The following is a 22,830-nucleotide window of genomic DNA, read 5'->3' as shown; positions in this document are numbered from 1 at the left end:
CAGCTCTTCAAATCCAGCCATCCTGGAAATATTTAACAGTGCATCACACTACTATATGCAACAATCTTCAGATTATAATACATTGTGGGAATGCTTCCAAATATTTACATATGAAAATGATTCTCTATCTATCCTGGTACAACTACAAATACTATTTTCATCTAGAGTGATTTTAATGATGCTACTCAGTTAAGGCTGAGATCAAGACGGCACACTCAGAGTATATTATGAGTTAGCAAAAATGTCTCATTTTTTTGGGAGGTGAAGCAAGATCACCAAATATCTTTAATTGATCATCCTTCCTACAGGAACACCAACATGAACAACTATCCACACACAAAAAAAAGCACCTTTATAAGATGCAAAAATCAGGTGAGCACTTACAATACAATGTTTCAACCTCTTATCACCAAAAGAGGCCCTGAAGAGGATAAAAAAGACAGTCTTGATTTACAGATGCCACGCCTCCATCCCCCAGCATTGCCAAATGACATGGAGAAAAAAATCTGTATGCTTGGAAAAGGGAGAGCACAGAGACTACAGGACTTTATATTGAAATTCAGTGCTTCCTGTCACAGTGGAAAGCAACAGTGGGCAGAACTCAGCCAGTGCCTATGACCGAAGCATTTAGACCATCCATAGCCAGAAGAAAATTATGCATCTCAGTTGTTGGAACCTGAGATCTGGCAAGCCCTGCCACCATGGGCTAAAGGGCTCTGGAGTTCTAAGTAAACTTAAAAGAAGTTTAAGGAACAAGGAATGCAAACCCTGGGCAAGTCCTGTTGTGCTAGACTCAGAGCCTGTGGACTTGGGGAGCATGTGACCAAGTGAGGCACCAGCCTGGGTGGCCAAGGGAATCCTTGTGCCATCCCTACCCCAACCCCAAGCAGAGTAGCTCACAGCTCTGGGAGAGATTCCTTCCCTCCACTTGAGGAGAGAAGAGGGAAGAGTAAAGAGGACTTTGTCTTGCAGCTTGGCCAACAGCTTAGCCACAGTATGATCAAGCAGAAGGCAGACTCCTAAGGCCCCATTCCAGGCCCTCATTCCTGGACAATACTTCTAGACACACCCTTATCCAGGAGGGAACCTACTGACTTGAAGGGAATAAACCAGTCCTGGCAGAATTTATCACCTGCTGACTAAAGAGCCCTTGGGCCCTGAATAATTAGCAGTGGTACCCAGGCAGTACTCACTTTGGGCCTTGGGTGAGAATCAGAGACATTCTGGTTTCAGGTGTAACCCATCAGATTCCCAGCTAGGAGGAGGGATTCTTTCTGCTTGAGAAAAGAAGAGGGAAGACTAAAAGGGACTTTGTCTTCCAGTCCAGGTACCAGCTCAGCCACAGTTGGGTAGAGCACCAAGTGGGCTCTTGGGATCCTGGGTCCCAGGCCTTGGGTTTTGGACAGCATTGCTGAACCTGCTCTGGATCAGAGGGAAACCCACTACCCTGAAGGAAGAGTGGCAGGCCTGGTAGCATTCACCATAGGCTGACTAAAGAGCCCTTGGGCCTTGAATGAACATTGCGGTAGCCAGGTAGTACTCCTCATAGGACTGTGTTGGTGGTGGACACAGGGAGATACTCCTTTGCTTGGGAAAAAATGAGGGAAGAGTGAGAAGGACTTAGTCTTGTGATTTGGATGCCAGCTCAGCCACAGTAGATGGGGCACCATATAGATTTCTAAGGTTTCTGATTCATGGCCTTAGCTCCCGGATGGCATCTCTGGGCCTGCTCGGAGCCTGAGGGAACTTGTCACCCTGAAGAGAAGGATGCAATCCTTGCTAGCTTCCCCCTTGCTGTTTGTAGAGCTCTAGGGCCTTGAGGAAACATAGGCAGTAGCCAAGCAGTGCTTAGTGCAGGCCTTGGGCAAGACTAAGTTCTGTGCTGGCTTCAGGTCTGTCCCAGCACAGTCCCAGTGGTGTTTGCCACAAGGGTCTGGTAATTGGATAAATCTTCTGGAGCGTATTTAAGATCACAAAGGTGGTACCTCTACAAGTCTGCAACAGCCACAGTGTTACTGGTCTTGGGGTGTCCCTTAAAGATAAGGCTGCAGTGATCTAAAAGTTAGATCACAACACTCAAGTCCCTTTAAACAGCCAGAAAGCCTTCCTAAGAAGGACCAGTACAAATAAGCCCAGACTACAAAACTATAAGAAACACCCAATTCTTCAATGCCCAGACACTGAAAACCAAGCATCAAGACCATCCAGGAAAACATGACCTCGCCAAATGAAATAAGAAACCAGGAACCTATCCTTTCAGACAGAGAATTCAAAATAGCTGTTTTTGTTTTTTGTTTTTGTTTTTTGAGACAGAGTTTCACACTTGTTGCCCAGGCTGGAGTGCAATGGCGTGATCCCAGCTCACTGCAACCTCCGCCTCCCGGGTTCAAGCGATTCTCCTGCCTCAGCCTCCCAAGTAGCTGGGATTACAGGCGCCTGCCACTACACCCAGATAATTTTGTATTTTTAGTAGCGATGGGGTTTCACCATGATGGTCAGGCTGGTCTTGAACTCCTAACCTCAGGTTATTTGCCCACCTCTGCCTCCCAAAGTGCTGGGATTATAGGCATGAGCTACTGTGCCCAGCCTAAAATAGCTGTGTTGAGGAAACTTAGAGAAATTCAAGATAACACAGAGAAGAAATTCAGAATCCTATCAGATATATTTCAATAAATTTTAAAAATTAGTAATAATCAAGCAGAAATTCTGGAGTTGAAAAATGCAATTGACATACTGAAGAATGCATCAGAATCTCTTAATTATAGATTTGGTAAAACAATCATTAGGTTTGAATACAGGCTATTTAAAAATACACAGCAGAGACAAAAGGAAAAAAAAAGAATAAACAATAATGTAGCATGCATGCATACAAGATTTAGAAAATAACCCCAAAAAGCCAAACCTGAAAGTTATTGGAGGAGGCTGAGGGAGAGTCTAGGGTATAAAGTTTATACAAAAAGATAATAACACAGAACTCCCAAAACCTAGAGGAAGATATCAATATTTAAGTACAAGAAGGTTATAGAACACCAAGAAGATTTAATACCTCAAGACATTTAATAATTAAACTCCTAAAGGTTAAGGATAAAGAAAGTATCCTAAAAGCAGCAATCAAAAAGGCATAAATAACATACAGTGGAGCTTTAATACATCTGGCTGCAGACTTCTTAGTGGAAACCTTACTTTCCAGGAGAGAGTAGAATGCCCCATTTAAAGTGCTGAAGGAAAAAAATGTCTTTATCCTAGAAGAGTACATTTGGAGAAAATATTCTTCAAACATGAATGAGAAAAAATGTCTTTCTCAGACAAACAAAAGCTGTGGGATTTCATCAATGCAAGACCTGCCCTACAAAAAGTGCTGAAGCAAGCACCTCAGTCTGAAGGAAAATAACATTAATGAGCAGCACAGCATCATCTGAAGGTACAAAACTCACTGGTAATAGTAAGTACACCAAAACCTATAGAATATTATAACACTAGTTGTGATATGTAAACTACTCATATCTTGAATAGAAAGACTAACAGATAAACCCATCAAAAATAATAGCTATAACAACTTTTCAAGACATAAAAAGTACAATACAACAAATAGAAACAACCAAAAGTTAAAAAGTGGGGGTGGGGAGAGGAATTAAAGTGTAGTTTTCACTAGTTTTCTCTTTGTTTGTCAATTGATGCAATCAGTGTTGTCATCGGTTTTAAATAATAGGTTATAAGATATGATTTGAAAACCTTATGGTAACCTCAAATCAAAAAACACACAAGAGAAACAAAAAAATGAAAAGCAAGAAATAAAAACTTACAACCAGAAAAGATCACCTTCACAAAAAAAGAAGACAGGAAGGGAGAAAAGAAGGAAGAGAAGACCACAAAACAACCTTCCAAAAATAGCAAAATGGCAGGAATAAATCCTTACTTATCATTAATATCATTGAATATAAATAGACTAAACTCTTCAATCAAAAGACATAGGGTGACTGAATGAATTGAAAATAAAATAAAAACAAGACCCAACAATCTGTTTCCAACAAGAAACACTTCATTTATAAAGACACAGACAGACAAAAAATTTAAAAAATGGAAAAAGATATTCCATGAATTGAGTGAATAAATTGAAAAAAAATAAAATCAAGACCCAACAATCTGTTTCCAACAAGAAACACATTTCATGTATAAAGACACAGATAGACAAAAAAAAAATTAAAAAATGGAAAAAGATATTCCATGTCAATGGAAACCAAAAAAGAGCAGGAGTAGCTATACTTACATCTGACAAAACAGATTTCAAGAAAAAAGCTACAAAAAAAGACAAATTTCATTATGTAATAATAAAGACGGCAACTCAGCAGGAGTATATAACAATTGTAAATGTATATTCACCTAACACTGGAGTATCCAGATAGATAAAGCAAATATTATTAGAGCTAAAGAGAGAGATAGGCCCCAACAACATAACAGCATCCCACTTATAATACAACACCCCACTTTCAGCAATGGACAGATCTTCCAGGCAGAGAATCAACAAAGAAACATCAAACTTAATCCGCACTTTAGATCAAATGGACCTAATAAGTAATTGCATCCAAAGGCTGCAGAATACACAATCTTGTTGTCATAACACATAGATCATTATCAAGGATAGAGCATATGTTAGGCCACAAAACAAGTCTTAGGAAATTTAAAAAACTGAAATTATAATAAGTACCTCCTCTGACCACAATGGAGTAAGACCATAAATCAATAACGAGGAATTTTGGAAACTATAAAAACACATAGAAATTAAACAATTAATATGGTTTGGCTGTGTCTCCATTCAAATCTCAACTTGAATTTGTATTTTCCAGAATTTCCTTGTGTTGTGGGAGGGACTGAGGGGGAGGTAATTGAATCATAGGAGCCAGTCTTTTCCGTGCTATTCTCATGGTAGCGAATAAGTCTCATGAGATCTCATAAGTTTGTCAGGGGTTTCTGCTTTTGCTTCCTTCCACATTTTTCTCTCGCCACTGCCATGTAAGAAGTGCCCTTCGCCTCCCACCATGATTCTGAAGGCTCCCCAGCCAAGTGGAACTGTAAGTCCAATTAAGCCTCTTTTTCTTCCCAGTCTCAGTTATGTCTTTATCAGCGGCATGAAAACAAACTAATACAGTAAATTGGTACCAGTAGATTGGGTCGTTGCTGAAAAGATACCCCCAAATGTGGAAATGACTTTGGAACTGGGTAACAGGCAAAGGTTGGAACAGTTTGGATGGATTAAAAGAGGAAAATGTGGGAAAACTTGGAACTTCCTAGAGACTTGTCGAATGGCTTTGCCCAAAATGCTGATAGCACTATACACAATAAGGTCCAGGCTGACATGATCTCAGATGGAGATAAGGAACTTGTTGGGAACTGGAGCAAAAGTGACTCTTGTTATATTTCAGCAAAGAGACTGGAGGCATTTTGCCCCTGCCCTAGAGATTTGTGAAACTTTGACCTTGAGAAAGATTATTTAGGGTATCTGGAGAAATAAATTTCTAAGCAGCAAAGCATTCAAGAGGTAATTTGGGTGCTGTGAAAGGCATTCTGTTTTATATGAAAAGTAGAGCATAAACGTTTGGAAAATTTGCCCCCTGACTATGTGATAGAAAAGAAAAACCCATTTGCTGGGGAGAAATTCAAGCTGGCTGCAGAAATTTCCATAAGTAGCAAGGTGCCTAATGTTAATCCCAAAGACCATGGGGAAAATGTCTCCAGGCCATGTCAGAGACCTTCATGGTAGCCCTTCCCATCACAGACCCAGAACCCAGGAGGAAAAAGTGGTATTGTGGACCAGGCCCAAGGTCTGTGTAGCCTAGTGACTTGGTGCCCTGTGTCCCAGCTGCTCCAGTCATGGCTGTAAGGGGCCAACATAGAGCTTGGGCTGTGGCTTCAGAAGGTGGAAGCCCAAACCTTGGAAGCTTCTATGTAGTGTTAAGCCTGCGGCGCACAGAAGTCAAGAATTGAGGTTTGGAAACCTCTGCCTAGATTTCAGAAGATGTATGGAAATGCCTAGATGCCCAGGCAAAAGTTTGCTGTAGGGGTGGGGCCCTCATGGAGAACCTCTGCTAGGGAACTGCAGAAGGGAAATGTGGGGTTGGATCCCCCATGCAGAGTCACTACTGGGGCACTGCCTAGTGGAGCTTTCAGAAGAGGACTACGGTCCTCCAGACCCCAGAATGATAGATCCACTGACAGCTTGCACCATGTGTCTGGAAAAGCCACAGACACTCAACACCAGCCTGTGAAAGCAGCTAGGAGGGAGGCTGTACCCTGCAAAGGCACAGGGGCAGAGCTGCCCAATACCATGGGAACCCACCTGTTGCATCAGCATGGCCTGGATATGAGACCTGAAGTCAAAGAAGATCATTTTGGAGCTTTAAAATTTGACTGCCCCGCTGGATTTTGGACTTGCATGGGCCCTGTAACCCCTTTGTTTTGGCCAATTTCTCCCATTTTCAATGGCTGTATTTACCCAATTCCTGTACTCTCATTGTATCTAAGAAGTAACTAACTTGCTTTTGATTTTACAAGCTCACAGGCGGAAGCGACTTGCCTTGTCTCAGATGAGACTTTGGACTGTGGGCTTTTGGGTTAATGCTGAAATGAGTTAAGACTTTGGGGGACTGTTGGAAGGCATGATTGGTTTTGAAATGTGAGGACATGATATTTGGAGCAGCCAGGGGTGGAATGATATGGTTTGGCATTCAAATCTCATCTTGAATTGTATCTCCTAGAATTGCCATGTATTGTGGGAGGGACCCAGGGGGAGGTAATTGAATCACATGGATGGGTCTTTCCCACGGTATTGTTGTGACAGTGAGTAAGTCTGAAGAGATCTGATGGGTTTATCTCGAGTTTCTGCTTTTGCTTCTTCCTCATTTTTCTCTTGCCACCACCATGTGAGAAGTGCCTTTCACCTCCAACCATGATTCTGAGGCCTCCCCAGCCATGTGGAACTGTAAGTCCAATTAAGGCTCTTTTCTTCCCAATCTCAGGTATACCTTTATCAGCAGTGTGAAAATGAACTAATGCAACAATATACTCCTGAATGATCAGTGGGATAATAAAGAAATTTAAAGAAAATTTAAAAATATTGAAACAAATGATAATGGAAACCCAACATACGAAAACCTATGTGATACAGCAAAAGCAGTAGTAAGAGAAAAGTTCATAGCTCTAATCTTACATATGAAAAGAAGAAAAACAAATACACAACCTAATGATGCATCTTAAAGAACTAGAAAAGCCAGAGCACACAAAACCCCAAATTGGTAGAAGAAAAGAAATAATTAAGATCAGAGCAGAAATACATTAATTTAAAATTAAGAAAACAATACAAAAGATCAACAAAATGAAAAGTTGGTTTTTTGAAAAGTTAAACAAACCTGGCAAACCTTTATCCAGACTAACGGCTAAAAAAAAGAAAGATCCAAGTATTTAAAAATTGAGATGACAAAGAAACATTACAACCATTACCACAGAAATGCAAAAGATTATTAGAGTCTACTATGGGCAGCTATATTCCAATAAATTGGTTAATCTAAAAAAAATGGATGCATTTCTTGACAAATATAATTTACCAAAATAGAACATAAAGAAATCCAAAACCTGAACAGACCAATAACAATGAGATCAAAGCCATAGTAAAAATTCTCCCAGCATAGAAAAGCCTAAGACCCGATGGCTTCACTCCTGAAATTTGCCAAACATTTGAAGAAGAACTAATACCAATCTTACTCAAACTCTTCTGAGAAGTAGAGGAGGAAGAGATATTTCCAAACTCTACAATACCAGTATAACTCTGATACCAAAACCAGGCACACCAAAAAAAAAAAAAAAAAAAAAAAAAAGAAAGAAAGAAAGAAAGAAAGAAAACTACAAGCCAATATTTCTGAGGAACATTGATGCAAAATCTGCAACAAAATACTAGCAAACTAAATTCAACAATAAACTAAAAAGACTATTTATTATAACCAAATGAGATTTATACCTGGGTTACAAGGATGGTTTAATATATGCAAGTCAATCAGTGTGATATACGAATAAAGGACTAAAACCATATGATCATTTCAATTGATTCTGAAAAAAAAATCTGATAAAATTCAATATTCATTCATGATCAAAAACATCAAAATCTGGGTATAGAAGGAACCTACCTCAACATAACATAACAAAAGCCATATATGACATCCAAGCATTTATCCCTTTGTGTTAAGATCTGGAACCCAACAAAAATTTTCGTTTTCTCCACATGTTATTTTTCTTGGGTTCCAGATCTTAGAAGAAAGGCTTTCAGTTGGTCCCCATTTAGTATGATACTAGCTGTGAATCTGTCATATATGGCTTTTGTTATGTTATGTTGAGGTAGGTTCCTTCTATACCCAGATTTTGATGTTTCTTATCATAAATGAGTATTGAATTTTATCAGATCAAACTCAAGGTAAAGTAATAAAATAATTATAAGAAACCATACATATTCCTGTTTTCAACTGAAATTGTACCCAACTCTGCTTAGACTAGCTCCTGATAAAGATGTGATGGGAAGGGTACAGGTATTTATTTCCTCATAACTGTAACTTTTGAAGATTTATCCAAGAGCATTTTTTGTAGGTCACAAGAATTTGCTAATTATATTCATCCACTAGGTAAAGATATGTCTATTCCTTCCTGGTAATTAATGGAACATTTATAGACTATAAAACAAAGTGATTTTACTAGGTTATTCGACATAATTTTAGATTTATGTTCATCTGATTCAATAGATGCTTATGTTCCAATAGTATATGGTGATATTTATGTAAAGGGAGCCCTAAAATGGATCATTATGTATACCATGTCGGGATTTGCTTCTCTGAGCAGAGGGTGAGTCACATGTTATGTCCATAAATACAGATTTGTTTCCAGTTAGTGTTATCCTGCTTTCTAAGACTTTCTGAAAGTAAATTATAGGCAGCTCTAAAAGGAACATATGTATTTATACAAGTGTGAGTGAGAATCACACTTACAGACAATTACTTACATTAGTTTCTGTAGTTAAACCAGTATTGGCAATTGCACTGGACTATTTAACATATCTATATCAAGAAAAAGAGATGGTTCATTTCCCTCTGTATTGATTTTAGTTGTTGCTACAGGATCAAGGCTTGCTCATAACTTAACAGGCAATTTATGGCATTTATTTTACATGTTAAGGTATTATTAACCCCCATTTTTTCTGTGAGCCACTGCACCAGTACTTACTTATACTTTTTTAAAAAGTAAGTATTTGCTTACATAAATATAATCTCTCTGAAAGCTGTGTAACTGGGGATGGTGGTTGTCTCCTTGGAGAGTCATTGGGAGGCAATTAACCCCCATTTTTAATCTATTTTTCTAACCCTATCTCCAAACATAATCCTTCATTAAAAAAAAAAATCATGTTTCCATGTTCTTGGCCCTTTCTGTTGTAATTGATTATTTGTCAGAAGGCCCAGCAACTTGATACTTCTTTCGTAAATTCCTCTTCCTTTTCAGTAGCAAAGTCATCTCAGATATCCTCATAATTATTTTACCATATTTATTTTAAGGAAAAAAATTGGTATCCCTTTTCTACAAATATTGCTCAATATTACCTTAAACAGGCTTTCATGGTTGTTCTAACACTAGTTTCTTTCAAGTTGGAAAGAAAAATATTTTCCTTTAATTGCCGTCAGTTGGATTTTGTAGAGCTGACTATGTGATGTTCTGGAAATTTTCAGGTAAAATCCTATGCGTGTGCTAAAACAGGGGAACAATTTCTGACACGTTGGTTTAATTTGGTTTATGCTCTATTAACTTACAAAGCAGCATATTCATTTAAGCAAGCTCTTTTTAAGAAAACAAGAAGTTAGAAAAGCTGGTGAACTAATGATTTCAAGGCAAGGTATAGGATTTTTCATTTTTATTTTTAAGCAGAAATCTTTAACCTCCATAATTTTGGGAGGCTAATTTTCACATTTTTGTAATACAGATTTCTCTTACAAGCCATGGAGCTCTTTCTGTAAATACAAATTAAGGGTTAATTTTGGGGGGGCTGGTGTTTTGAAGATGTCTTGAAGTTAAGAGAGTTCTTTGAACACTTACATATTTAATTTCATTGTACATTTTAATTGCATTATAGTGTTTCTGAATTCTTTACTGTGCTTTTACTTTTAACTTCTCAAGTAAACTATAATCAATTGACAATGTGTTCTACTCTATTGCTATTTAGTTTCTACATTATTGCTATTTAGTTTCTACATTATACTTCGCTGTCTAATTTACATTTTCTCTTGGAAGTTAAATAGGCATGTCAAACCTAGTAAGCCCAAATTCTAACTGTTTGATCTCCAATTCTACCCCTAAAGGCCAATCCTTTTTTTCTATCTTAGTGAAAGGCTACTTCATCTTTCCAGTTTTTGGGCAAAAAGTTTCAGACTCATCCTTAATCTTCTTTGCCATTTATATGCCAGCATTAAATATGCTGATTTAACCTATCATCATATTTTATCAGCTCACCCTTGGAAACCTATTCAATATTTTATCACTTCTCTCTACGTCCACTGCTACAACTACATACCATGAACAAATTACCGCCTTCTCTCACCGAGACTGTTGCAATAGTCTACTCATGGGTCTTTTAACTTTCATCTTTGAGTAAATATTGTTTATTCTGAGCCCGCAGCTAGAGTAATCCTTCTAAGAAGCAGCAGATCCCATCACTCTTCTGTGCAAAACCATCCAATGCTTACTGTCTCTTCAATGGGAAAAGCCAAGTTCCCTGCAGAGACTTACACATTCCCTCTTAATTGGCTCTTCCCTCCTCACTGCTCCAAATTCGTTTTCTACACTGTCCCCTTACTCAGCTCCAACTACACTGGTCTCTTGTCACTACAACAGGTCAAGTATGCTCTTGTCTCAAGACCTTGAACTTCCTCTTCCTCTCTGTCCATCATGCTGTACCCAAATATCCACTGGTTTACGACCTCACTTCCTTTGGGTCTCTTCTCAAATGCCATAATATCAAAGAGAACTTCCCAGATCATTCTATATGAAATAGCACCCCTCCACCACCACAAATCTCGAAGCCTTATCCTGCTTTATTATTCCTTGGATTGTACTTATTATTTGATATGTTATATACTTCTTAAAATTTTTTTTGAGATATTTGCCTCCAGTAGACTGTAAACTTCATGAAACAAAGAATTTATTTAGTTCACTTTGCACCCTAGAGACTTGCACATTTAGATTTATGACAAATATTAATTGAAAGGATGTGTAAATGAATTGCACAGTATTCCATACAAGTTAATGCCACCTGGGCATTAGAACACATGTTGAAATAGCCAGGCAAAAAAATAAAAGGATGTGAACAATTATTAATCACAATCTTATTTGTCTTTAAAACAACCACATTTTCACAGAGTGTTTTAATGAAGCTTGGGTACATATGGAATCATCATGGTCAAATAGTTCTTATTACAATTTCTAAAACAAAAAACCAGTGTTCATCATTATTCTGCTAAAAGCTGTCTTTATGTTCCCAGCAGTGTCACCATCAACTTTTACTTATTTTTTGCCTGATGTGATTCAGTCTTAGTTTGTCAGTATTATTACTCTAGTAGCTTTCACTTTATCTCTAGAGAAGTAGTAAAAATTAGAAGGTTATAAGAGAAAGAAAATGTATGCCACAATATGGTCAATCATCAGAATTCTTACCAAATACTATGCTTTTATTGGTACAGAGCTGACTCTGAAATATTCCTTGGGTGCTGTTTTACCTGCCAGCATGTCATTCCTGATGTTGCTTTTAATTTTAATAATAAATTACTTTATTCATTTCTTATTAATATCCAGATGGTAGGATAGCAGTTAAGAAACTGTTGGAACATTGGATTATAGATCAACTGGATGAGTGTATTTAGGGCCCCACAATATAATGAACCCGTCAAAGAAACTTCTGCTTTATTTTTGACAGTGAAATCAATGTTTTACTATTTGTTTTTATAACTTTCTTGGTTTCAGTTACGACTATATCCTAGTTCATAGTCACCTCACAATTAATCCTTTAATCTCTTTGCCTCCTGACCACTCAAATATTGTATCTTATGATAATAATGTAAAAGTCAGAGTTTTACATGAAGATTCACAAAACACTATTAGTTTTCCTGTTTTTTCTTCCCCATGCTCCAGATTGTACACATTGGGCAAAGTGGTTTCTGCAGTTAACACTGTGCCCACAAGGGCCTTGTCTCCACTCAAGCTAAAAAAAAAAAAAAAAAGTAAGGTAAGTGTTAAAGAGAAGTTCATCATACTAAAGGTAAAATATTAAGCCTAAAAATCTGTTACAACAGCTGTACAAGTTTTTTACAATGTAGCAACTAATAGGCCTGTTTATCTTTCTCTTCCTTTATGCTTCCAAATCCCTTTTCAACATTTATATTTAAATATCATATCCAATAATTGTTTATATTAAATATAATAATTTTAAAGCATTGTAACTACATGTTTCTGTAAAAAAAATATTAAAAATGCATACGTGGCAGAATGTGTCATCGCAAGAAAAAAAAAATCCATTGCTTAGAGTAAGACTTTTCTTACTTGGGTAAGCAAATATAAAATGTCTACTTTTTATGCTATAAAGATTTCAAAAACATTAGGATAGTCCTAATTCCCAAATACAAAAGACTACTTCATGTACTGTATTTGTTACCTACATGATTCTAAAATAACATTAACATTTGACATGTGAAAGAGTAGGGTGTTTCTTTAGGCGTACTTTCACCCAAGACACATAAATTGGGTCTATAATTATTAATTTACAAATGGGATTTTTATACTTTGTTCTTACCAATATTTATTGTATAATCTGTTCTAAACCCAGAAATAAATATATTTATTATACATTTGAGAGTAAAGTTGCTTGAGGCAGTGATAGAAATTTTCAAATTACTGAGTGTTTTTTAATATTGTCAGGCTAGAATATTTTCCTACCCTCAAGTTCCTTTCAGATCATTAAATACTAGCAACCTTTCTTCCTCTGGCTCAGTTATGCAGCAGTTTATCAAAGGATTGATAACTTCTTTTTAAAAATGGTCTTTTGAGATCAGCCTATGCCAAAGAAAAATATTTTACTAAACCTTCTGTGCCTTTGTAAATGGTTGAGGGGCCACTAGAGAACCTATACCTGTAAGTCAGGATGTTTGATTCTGATCAACCAACCATTCTGTATGAATTTTAAAAGTCAGGACCTTGACTCACAGGTCAATTCATTACTTTCCACATACTCTGTACGTGAAGAATGATTTACTTCCATAACAAATTATGTTCTGAGACCTAAGTAGAAATTGAAATTGAATAAGAATATGTGGCTAGTTACCAACTCAGATTTAATTACAACAATAACCCAAACACTTTATATACATCGACTAATTTGTAGTTAATTTATTGAGGAGCATCAACATTAATATGTAAATATACAACGGTTTTATTTTTTCCAAAGACTGCACTAATTGTGTATTCCTTCTACTGTTGACAGGTTTATCACTGAAAAACTTGGGGAACACATCTATCTGGAAGTCCTACCCCATGACTGAAACTAAAATAATTGTGTAAAACTCCTACCCCATGACTGAAACTAAAATAATTGTGTAAAACTCCTACCCCATGACTGAAACTAAAATAATTGTGTAAAACTCCTACCCCATGACTGAAACTAAAATAATTGTGTAAAACTCCTACCCCATGACTGAAACTAAAATAATTGTGTAAAACTCCTACCCCATGACTGAAACTAAAATAATTGTGTAAAACTCCTACCCCATGACTGAAACTAAAATAATTGTGTAAAACTCCTACCCCATGACTGAAACTAAAATAATTGTGTAAAACTCCTACCCCATGACTGAAACTAAAATAATTGTGTAAAACTCCTACCCCATGACTGAAACTAAAATAATTGTGTAAAACTCCTACCCCATGACTGAAACTAAAATAATTGTGTAAAACTCCTACCCCATGACTGAAACTAAAATAATTGTGTAAAACTCCTACCCCATGACTGAAACTAAAATAATTGTGTAAAACTCCTACCCCATGACTGAAACTAAAATAATTGTGTAAAACTCCTACCCCATGACTGAAACTAAAATAATTGTGTAAAACTCCTACCCCATGGCTGAAGCTCATGGAGCTTTTTTTTTTTTTTTTTTTTTTTTTTTTTTTTTTGAGACGGAGTCTCGCTCTGTCGCCCAGGCTGGAGTGCAGTGGCCGGATCCCAGCTCACTGCAAGCTCCGCCTCCCGGGTTTACGCCATTCTCCTGCCTCGGCCTCTCGAGTAGCTGGGACTACAGGTGCCCGCCACCTCACCTGGCTAGTTTTTTGTATGTTTTTTAGTAGAGACGGAGTTTCACCATGTTAGCCAGGATGGTCTCGATCTCCTGACCTTGTGATCCGCCCGTCTCGGCCTCCCAAAGTGCTGGGATTACAGACTTGAGCCACAGCGCCCGGCTTCACTATTGTTTTCCTACCCCCCAGCCTCCAGGAAGTTAAACTCTAGTGACGTGGAGGTTTGAAAATATCTATGTGGTGGGGGTAGGGGATGAAAGGGTGAATGTTCTGGTTTCCAAATCACTGCCTTACATTTTCCCTAGTGTGTGTCTTTCTAGAAAAGTGGGAGTTGAGTGGCGGGGTATGGGAGACAGGCTTCTTAGAAGATGGCCCATGACAAAACTTGTCCTCTCTTTGATTGGTGCAGACTCCTCAACCTACCTACTTTCTATGGACTTGGTATTGACTTATAGGGCTCTGTAGTGAAAGGCTCACTCCCATACAGCTCACCTGCACATTGGTGCTCCCTTGTGAAATAAAACCACACACGTCAGTCCATCTGGTGGCCTTATATTGCATTCCTCTGAAAAATGTACATCTGTGACCCACACTCCTATGGTCCCCTGTAAAACCATAGCTCTGCCTATTATCCAGCCTTTTGGTGAGGTCCCAGACCAGACGCTGCAGGAACAAACGTTGAGAGGGCACTGTTTTATCTCTTCCTTCTCTCAGCCTGAAAATCATAACAAAACCTCCATCTCCAATTTTCTTTACCAAAGCTTTGGTAGCACAGAAAGCAGGAAGTCTAATGGCCAAATAGACATCCAACCAAGAAACAAATTTAGTTCCTTCATTTAACAGGCACTCCATACTTATAAGGCATTCTCCTTGGGCTTCCTACATTGGTTTTCAGAAGAAAAGCATGCCACCTACCAAAACGGGAGACGGGCAGATGGAATGTGCTGTGTGTGTGTGTGTTTTCCTTTTTCATAATATTTTCTACAATGTTTGTCTCTTAATCTTCATCAATGCAGTGTGGTGGTGGCAATAGTACCAGAAAGGGTTGATCTTAAAAGCAGAGATTCTATGAACTTATGACTTAAATTTTTTCACTATGGGTTTTACTCATTATTTTTAATATATTCTATTACTCCAGTTGGATTTTCACATGTTTAACATTCAAAAGTCAGTATATTTTAAAGTTCTAGTTAAATTGGACCTGGATTTCCATCTGTACTCTACCATGTATTAGCTGTATTAATCTTGGGCAAGCTTACTAATGATCATGAGCTTCAATATTTGCAGCTGCAAGGTGTAAATAATAACTTTTCATAGATTTTCAAAGGAACTAGACAATGCATATCTTAAATAACTTAGCATGATGTATGGCAAATAAGAGACATTTAGTAAAGTCATTTTCACAATTTAGAGGTTAAGAAACTGACTTCCGAGATTACTACATTTTCTAAAGATGTTTGAAAGTAGCAGAGACAGTATTTGAAATCAAATCTGATTTATGCTAAAACCTATACATTTTCTACTGCTACATGCCACCACTACATTTGCTACTTCAAAAAAATGGATCAATCGACTTATTTTCCTTAATTGTACCAAAGCAATTTAAGAAATTTAAGAAAATTATTAAAGAAATTTAATAATTTAAATTTAAATTTAAAGAAATTTAATAAAATTATTAAAGAAATTTAAAAATTTAAATTTAAATTTAAAGAAATTTAAAAATTTAAATTTAAATTTAAATTTAAAGAAATTTAAAAATTTAAATTTAAATTTAAAGAAATTTAAAAATTTAAATTTAAATTTAAATTTAAAGAAATTTAAAAATTTAAATTTAAATTTAAATTTAAAGAAATTTAAAAATTTAACAATTTAAGAAATTTAAGAAAATAATTTAAGAAAATTATTTCTAAGAAGGATTTAGGATATTGTTCACATATATAGTGCTGTAACCCAAATTAGTCTTGAGAAAAATATGGCAAGGGAAAAACAAGGATAAACATAAAAAGGTACATTTCTGGGAAACCAAAAATATTCCTGTGTTCAGCTCTGAAAGGTAGCAGTATATTTGGAAGTACCTCTAGTAGAGTCATCACCTGGAATCAACAGGCCAATCTTAACTTTCAAGGGCGGTCTATGAATCCTTGAAACTGTGCAATATTTTGTATGTGAGTGTCTATATGTACTTGTCTTGGGCAATCAAACTACTTTCTTTTAGAAAACTAAAAATCAAACAAATTAAAGAAGCAAAGCAAAAACTCCGCAAAATTCCTTTTTGATCCACAGCATTATGTGCAAATTCTATGAGAAAATCCCCTATGAAATCTCAGTATTCTTTGTAAACTAGTTCAACCACTGTGGAAAACAGTATGACGATTCCTCAAGGATCTAGAACTAGAAATACCATATGACCCAGCCATCCCATTACTGGGTATATACCCAAAGGATTATAAATCATGCTGCTATAAAGACATATGCACATGTGTGTTTATTGCGGCACTATTCACAATAGCAAAGACTTGGAATCAACCCAAATGTCCATCAGTGACAGACTGGGTTAAGAAAATGTGGCACATATACACCATGGAATACTATGCAGTCATAAAAAGGGATGAGTTTGTGTCCTTTGTAGGGACATAGATGCAGCTGGAAGCCATCATTCTCAACAAACTATCACAAGAATAGAAAACCAAACACTGCATGTTCTCACTCATAGGTGGGAATTGAACAATGAGATCACTTGGACTCGGGAAGAGGAACATCACACACCGGGGCCTATTATGGGGAGGGGGGAAGGGGGAGGGATTGCATTGGGAGTTATACCTGATGTAAATGACGAGTTGATGGGTGCTGATGAGTTGATGGGTGCAGCACACCAACATGGCACAAGTATACATATGTAACAAACCTGTAAGTTGTGCACAGGTACCCTAGAACTTAAAGTATAATAATAAAAAAAAAAGAAAAAAAAATAAATCTCAGTATTCTTATCCTAATACAGGTATTTTGTGGCATTGATTGAAGTTAAGAACTCTTAAAAATACTTAAAGAGCAATGCCTTTATATTATAAATGAAAAGCAGATCTTTGTAGTTAAAAAGTCATACGAACTTGGTCTTGCATCTTTTACAAAGAAGAGGTAGCTCCTGGAAGGTCAATAAAACTTCAACTTGAAGCTATTATTAACTTCAATTACATATATCTTGAGAATTTGTAGAAATTCTTGTAATGACAGGAGCTGGCATCATCCCTAAAACCTAGATTTATGCACACTAACTTGATCATTATCTATCATTACAAATTTAAGGGCCCAAATCCAAGGTTCAGGACCAAACACTTTGCCAAAAGTAGCATGTGCCACAAGCCTAACTGCACAGAAAATAAGAATAAAAAGTCTGAATAACTATTTATAATTATTTCCATGTTGGATTTCTAAAAAGAATTCTTTGAAAAATTTGATATTTTTGTCTTATAAAGCTAATCTTTTTATGCCTTAACACGTGAGGCCATTTTGAATAATGAAATCTTTAAAGTGTGTTTCTATAAAAGAGTCTAATGATTACAGACGATCATTCTGCTTATCTTATATTATTTAATTTCAAACTCATTTTCAGATACCAAGTCATTTATCAAAGGCATCAAATTTTATTTTTCATTTAGAATACAACATAGTATTTGTTATCATAAGAAAAAAATCCTTCAATAGGGAGTGTTTAACCTATCTCTTAATCCTATAACGATATTCTTTTCTAGATAACCTAGGCTAAGTAAAGACTTTTTTAAGCTAACAATTTCAGAAATAAATTTAGTTCCCAGAATTACCTGAACTGCGTTAAAACTGCTCTTAAATTCAGAGTGCTTCACTTGATTACTTTTTTCTTTTTACTTTATCAGCTGTAAAGTATGACTTAAATTCACTTTATTTTTAGAGAGTAATCAGCTATGTTAGTCATCTCTACGGAAAAATACATTGAAAGCTATAATCTGCTGACATTTTAAATCTTCAAAAAAAGTAATAGAATCATACATTTTATCAATGGGAGACGTATAACTCAATACTAATATTGTAAAGGTGAGAAGAAGTTAAAATTTCATTGAAATCAATGTGCTGCCTAAATTATTGCCTACTATGAGAATGGTAGAATATTTCTGATATATCACTGTAAAAAATGATACAAATCTTTTTTAAAATTTTATTTTATTTTATTTATTTATTTTTTTGAGACAGTGTTTCTCTCCATCACCCAGACAGGAGTGCAGTGGCGCAGTCTCCGCCTCCCAGTTTCAAGCAATTCTTGTGCCTCAGCCTCCCATGTAGCTGGGAGCACAGGCGTGAGCCACAATGACTGGCTAATATCTGTATAAACAATCTTTAATAGTTAAATTATATGCTATTGGTTACGGGAACAGCTCCCATGTAACCTAATAACACAATTCACTCTGACTGGCAATTACCACCCATTCAGCAGTATCACTCTGATGCCTTATTGTTGGAAATCATGAAATTATATGATACTCGAAGTTGGCCTTTTACCATTTAATCCTACTCCTTTACATAAGCAATCAGAAAGCTGAAAATAACATGTGCAGTGGATTGGCATTAGATCTGATATCTATCTGTCCTCCTGATAATCATTAGTCATATGGCTTTTAGAATGTTACTTAATCTCATTGAGTCTCTGTTTCCAAATTTGGAGTAATAATGCCTTTTTTTTTTTTTTTTTTTTTTTTTTTTTTTTTAACCAAACCTGAGAAGTATTATAAGAATCAAAGGAGGTGACATGTATGGAAGTGCCTTATCATTGATTGTATTATTGTTCTCTGAAATACGGAACACTCTATGTCCTTGCACAGCATGTGGTTTGCCTAGACATTCACCAGGAAGGGAATTCGATTGGGACACATGCTCTGATATACTCTGGGGGACATGAGAAGACAACACTGTGGTTTGTAAATGTTCCATCAGCCATGTTCTGGTCATTCTCAGCAGCGATGGGCACCACCCTAGAATGGTTCAGGAGGAAAATTTCTGACAAGACAAGAGATAGCCAATCTTTATCTTGCTTTAGGATTTAGCCAACGGGGACTTAATAATTATCTTATCCTTTTGTCTCTCCAGAATCCGGAAAGCCTGGGAGATACTTTTCCAAGAATTTATTTTCTTTTCAGATTCTACCACTGAAAGGTACCATACAATATTTGAAAGGTGAAATAGAATCAAAGCCATTTTGCTATGGCAGCAGTAAGTCAATGTACAGGCAAAAGACAGACCTGATGTGTATCCAGTGTCTTCACATGTTTTGTGAATCACTTGCTTTAGTACTGCAAGCAGCTGACATGTCTGCAGTGGTGTTCTGAAACTCCTATAGTTTCCTTTTCCATTGCCTGCCACTTCCAGATTTCCTGGAATTTAGTGATGCCTTTTCTGACCTTTGTTTTCCTAGTCTTTCTAATGCTTTTGTATGTATGTAATCTATTGTGTTAAATGTCTTCCTATCTTCTTTGCAAAACCCAGATTGATACAGTATCTCACTTTACTTAGATATTTCTGACAATTTCTTTATCAATTATCTAATTGCTACACAAAACACCAAAAACTTGGTGGCTTGAAACAGCAACAATGAAATTAAACATCAATTTAAAAGCTATATAGAGAATTTCCAAATATTTTGAAATGAAAGAAGACACTTCAAAATAATCCATGAGTCAAAGAGAAATTGGAATAGAAATTAGAAAGTAATTTACATGAATATGAAAAAACAATATATAATAATTTGTAGGATGCAGATAAAGCACTTCCTAAAGAGAAATTTGTAGAACTAAATGCTTATATTAGAAAACAAGGAAGATGTGAAATCAATGACTTCTGCTTTCATCTTAAAAATAACAGAAAATGAAGATCAAAATAAATTCAAAGTAAGCATGAGAGCAAATAATAAATAGGGCAAATCGATAAAATAGAGCAAAAGAAAACAATAGAGAAAATCAATGAGACAAAAGGCTGGTCCTTTGAGAGCGTCAATGAAGTTGATAAATGTCCAGCCAGAAAAGCCAGAAATAAAGTAAAAATCAATATCAGGAATGTCAGAGGGGACATAACTATAGATCTTATAGATGTTTAAATAGTAATAAGGAAACATTATAAACAACTTACTGACAATAAATTTGACTACTTAGATGAAATTCACTGATAGACATAAACTATCAAAGCTTATCAGGATTAAATAGTTAAGCTAAATGATCCCATATTTAGATATTGAATTTGTATTTAAAAACTTTATCCCAAAGGAAACTAAAAGTCTGGATGGCTTCATTTATTAATTATACGAAATATTTAAGGAAGAAATAATACCAACTCTATACCAATTGTTCCAGAAAATTTATGAAGGGAGAATACTTCATGGCTCATTCCATGAGCTCAGCATTTTTCTGATATCGAAAACAGACATTACAATGAAAGAAAGTCATGGACCCACACATCTCACAAAAACAGATGTTAAAGGTCTTAATATTTTACAAAATCTATCATAATGATTTATAAAAAGGATAAAACATGATGATTGGGGGGACTTATCACAGGAATACAGATTTTATTTACTATTTAACAATTATAATTCATTTACTGTGTTCATAAACCTCAATCCCCCTCATAATACAATCATCTCATCTGAGACAGAAAACACATTTGACAGAGCTCTTTTTCCACAAACAAGAAATACAAGAAACTTTCTCAACCTTAATGAGGAAAGACTGAAAACTTTACCAGGAACAAAACGAAAATGTCTATTACTATTTCTATTCAACATTGTACTAGAGATTTTATTTGGGGCCATAAGGCAATAAAAATACATAAAAGCATCCATACTGGAAATGACCAAGTGAAGCTATATTTATAGATAATCTGATTGTCTATGTATAAAATACTAATGAATCTATAAAAATAGTAGTGAGATTAACAAGGCTGCATGATACAAGGTTAACATATTTAAAAATATTTCTCTATATAATAAGTAATCTGAAATTAAAATTTTAAATACTATTTAAAATAGCATCAAATTATGAAATCATTAATGATAAACTTGTCAAAAAATATGCAAGACCTGTAAGTTGAAAAACCATAAAACATTACTGAGAGAGAGAGAGAGAGAGAGATGCCTTAGTCAGTTCAGGCTACTATAACAAATAACCTAGACTAGGCAGCTGTTTGTTACAGTTCTGGAGGCTGTGAAGTCCAAGATCAAGATGCTAGTTGATTTTGTTCCTGGTTTTCTGACTCTTGACCCTTTGTGATTTGCAGACAGCCACATTCTTGCTATATTCTCACATTGGGAAGAGAAAGGGGCTCTGGTCTATTCCTTTTCTTATAAGGTCATTAATCCATCATGATGGCTCTGCCTTCATGGCCTCTTCTAAACCTAATGACCTCTTGAAGGCCTGATACTACTTCCAGATACCATTATACTGAGGATTAGGACTTCAATATATGAATTTTGAAGTAAAACAAATATTCAGGTCATTGCAAAAGTTTAAAACAAAACAAGGACATAAATTCTTGTTCAGGATTGGAAAGCTCAGTATTATTAAGATACCAATTCTCCCTTTGAATCTATAGGTTAAATGTGATCTCCAGCCACCTTCTAAAAATATGAACTCCCTTTATTTTTATAGAAATCAACATTCTGATTAAAATGTCTTACAGAAATAAATATAATGTATAAAATCCATAAGGACCTTAAAAAATAAATTGGAAGGCTTAAAACCTAATTTTGAGATTTATCATAAGGTAACTAATAAAGACAGTGCACTATTGGCACAAAGATGGTAAAATAAATCAATTGATCAATAAATAGACTCACATATGTATGGCTAATTGATTTTTGAGAAAGGTGACAAGGCAATTAAATGGCGAAAAGATAACCTTTCTCAAAAATCGTGCTAGGACAATTGGTTAGCGAAATGTAAAAATAGGAACCTTGATTAACTGATTCATATCTTATTACAACTAATACAAGTGTATTCAAAATGAGTGAACAACCTAAACATAAAAAGTTTTTTTTTTAAATAAAATTTTTAGAAGCAAACAAAGGAAATATACTTGTGACCTTAGGCTATTTTTTTAAAAAGATTCAACTGTAAGAGCACAATCTATAAAAGAAAAGAAATGATAGATTGAACTTTACACAAATGAAGAACTCTTTGAATGACATTGTTAAAAAATGAAAAAGACAAATTACATGGTGGAAGAAAATATTCACAAATGGTATAAAGAATCTTCAAAACTCAATGATAAGGAAATTAACAACCCAGGTTAAATAATTATATTATTAGTCATTATGGTAGTGCTAATTAAAGCCATAGTGAGACACTACTACACACATATTAGAATATGGAAAATTAAAAAAACTGACTCTCAGTAGTTGGCATGGATATAGGACCACTGGAATTCTTATACATGATAGGTGCGAATGTAAAA

This window comes from Macaca fascicularis, chromosome 5 (assembly GCF_037993035.2).
Source record: "Macaca fascicularis isolate 582-1 chromosome 5, T2T-MFA8v1.1".
In the NCBI taxonomy this organism is placed as follows: Eukaryota; Metazoa; Chordata; class Mammalia; order Primates; family Cercopithecidae; genus Macaca; species Macaca fascicularis.
The sequence above is the reverse complement of the archived record's forward strand: the minus strand, read 5'-3'. Positions refer to the sequence as shown.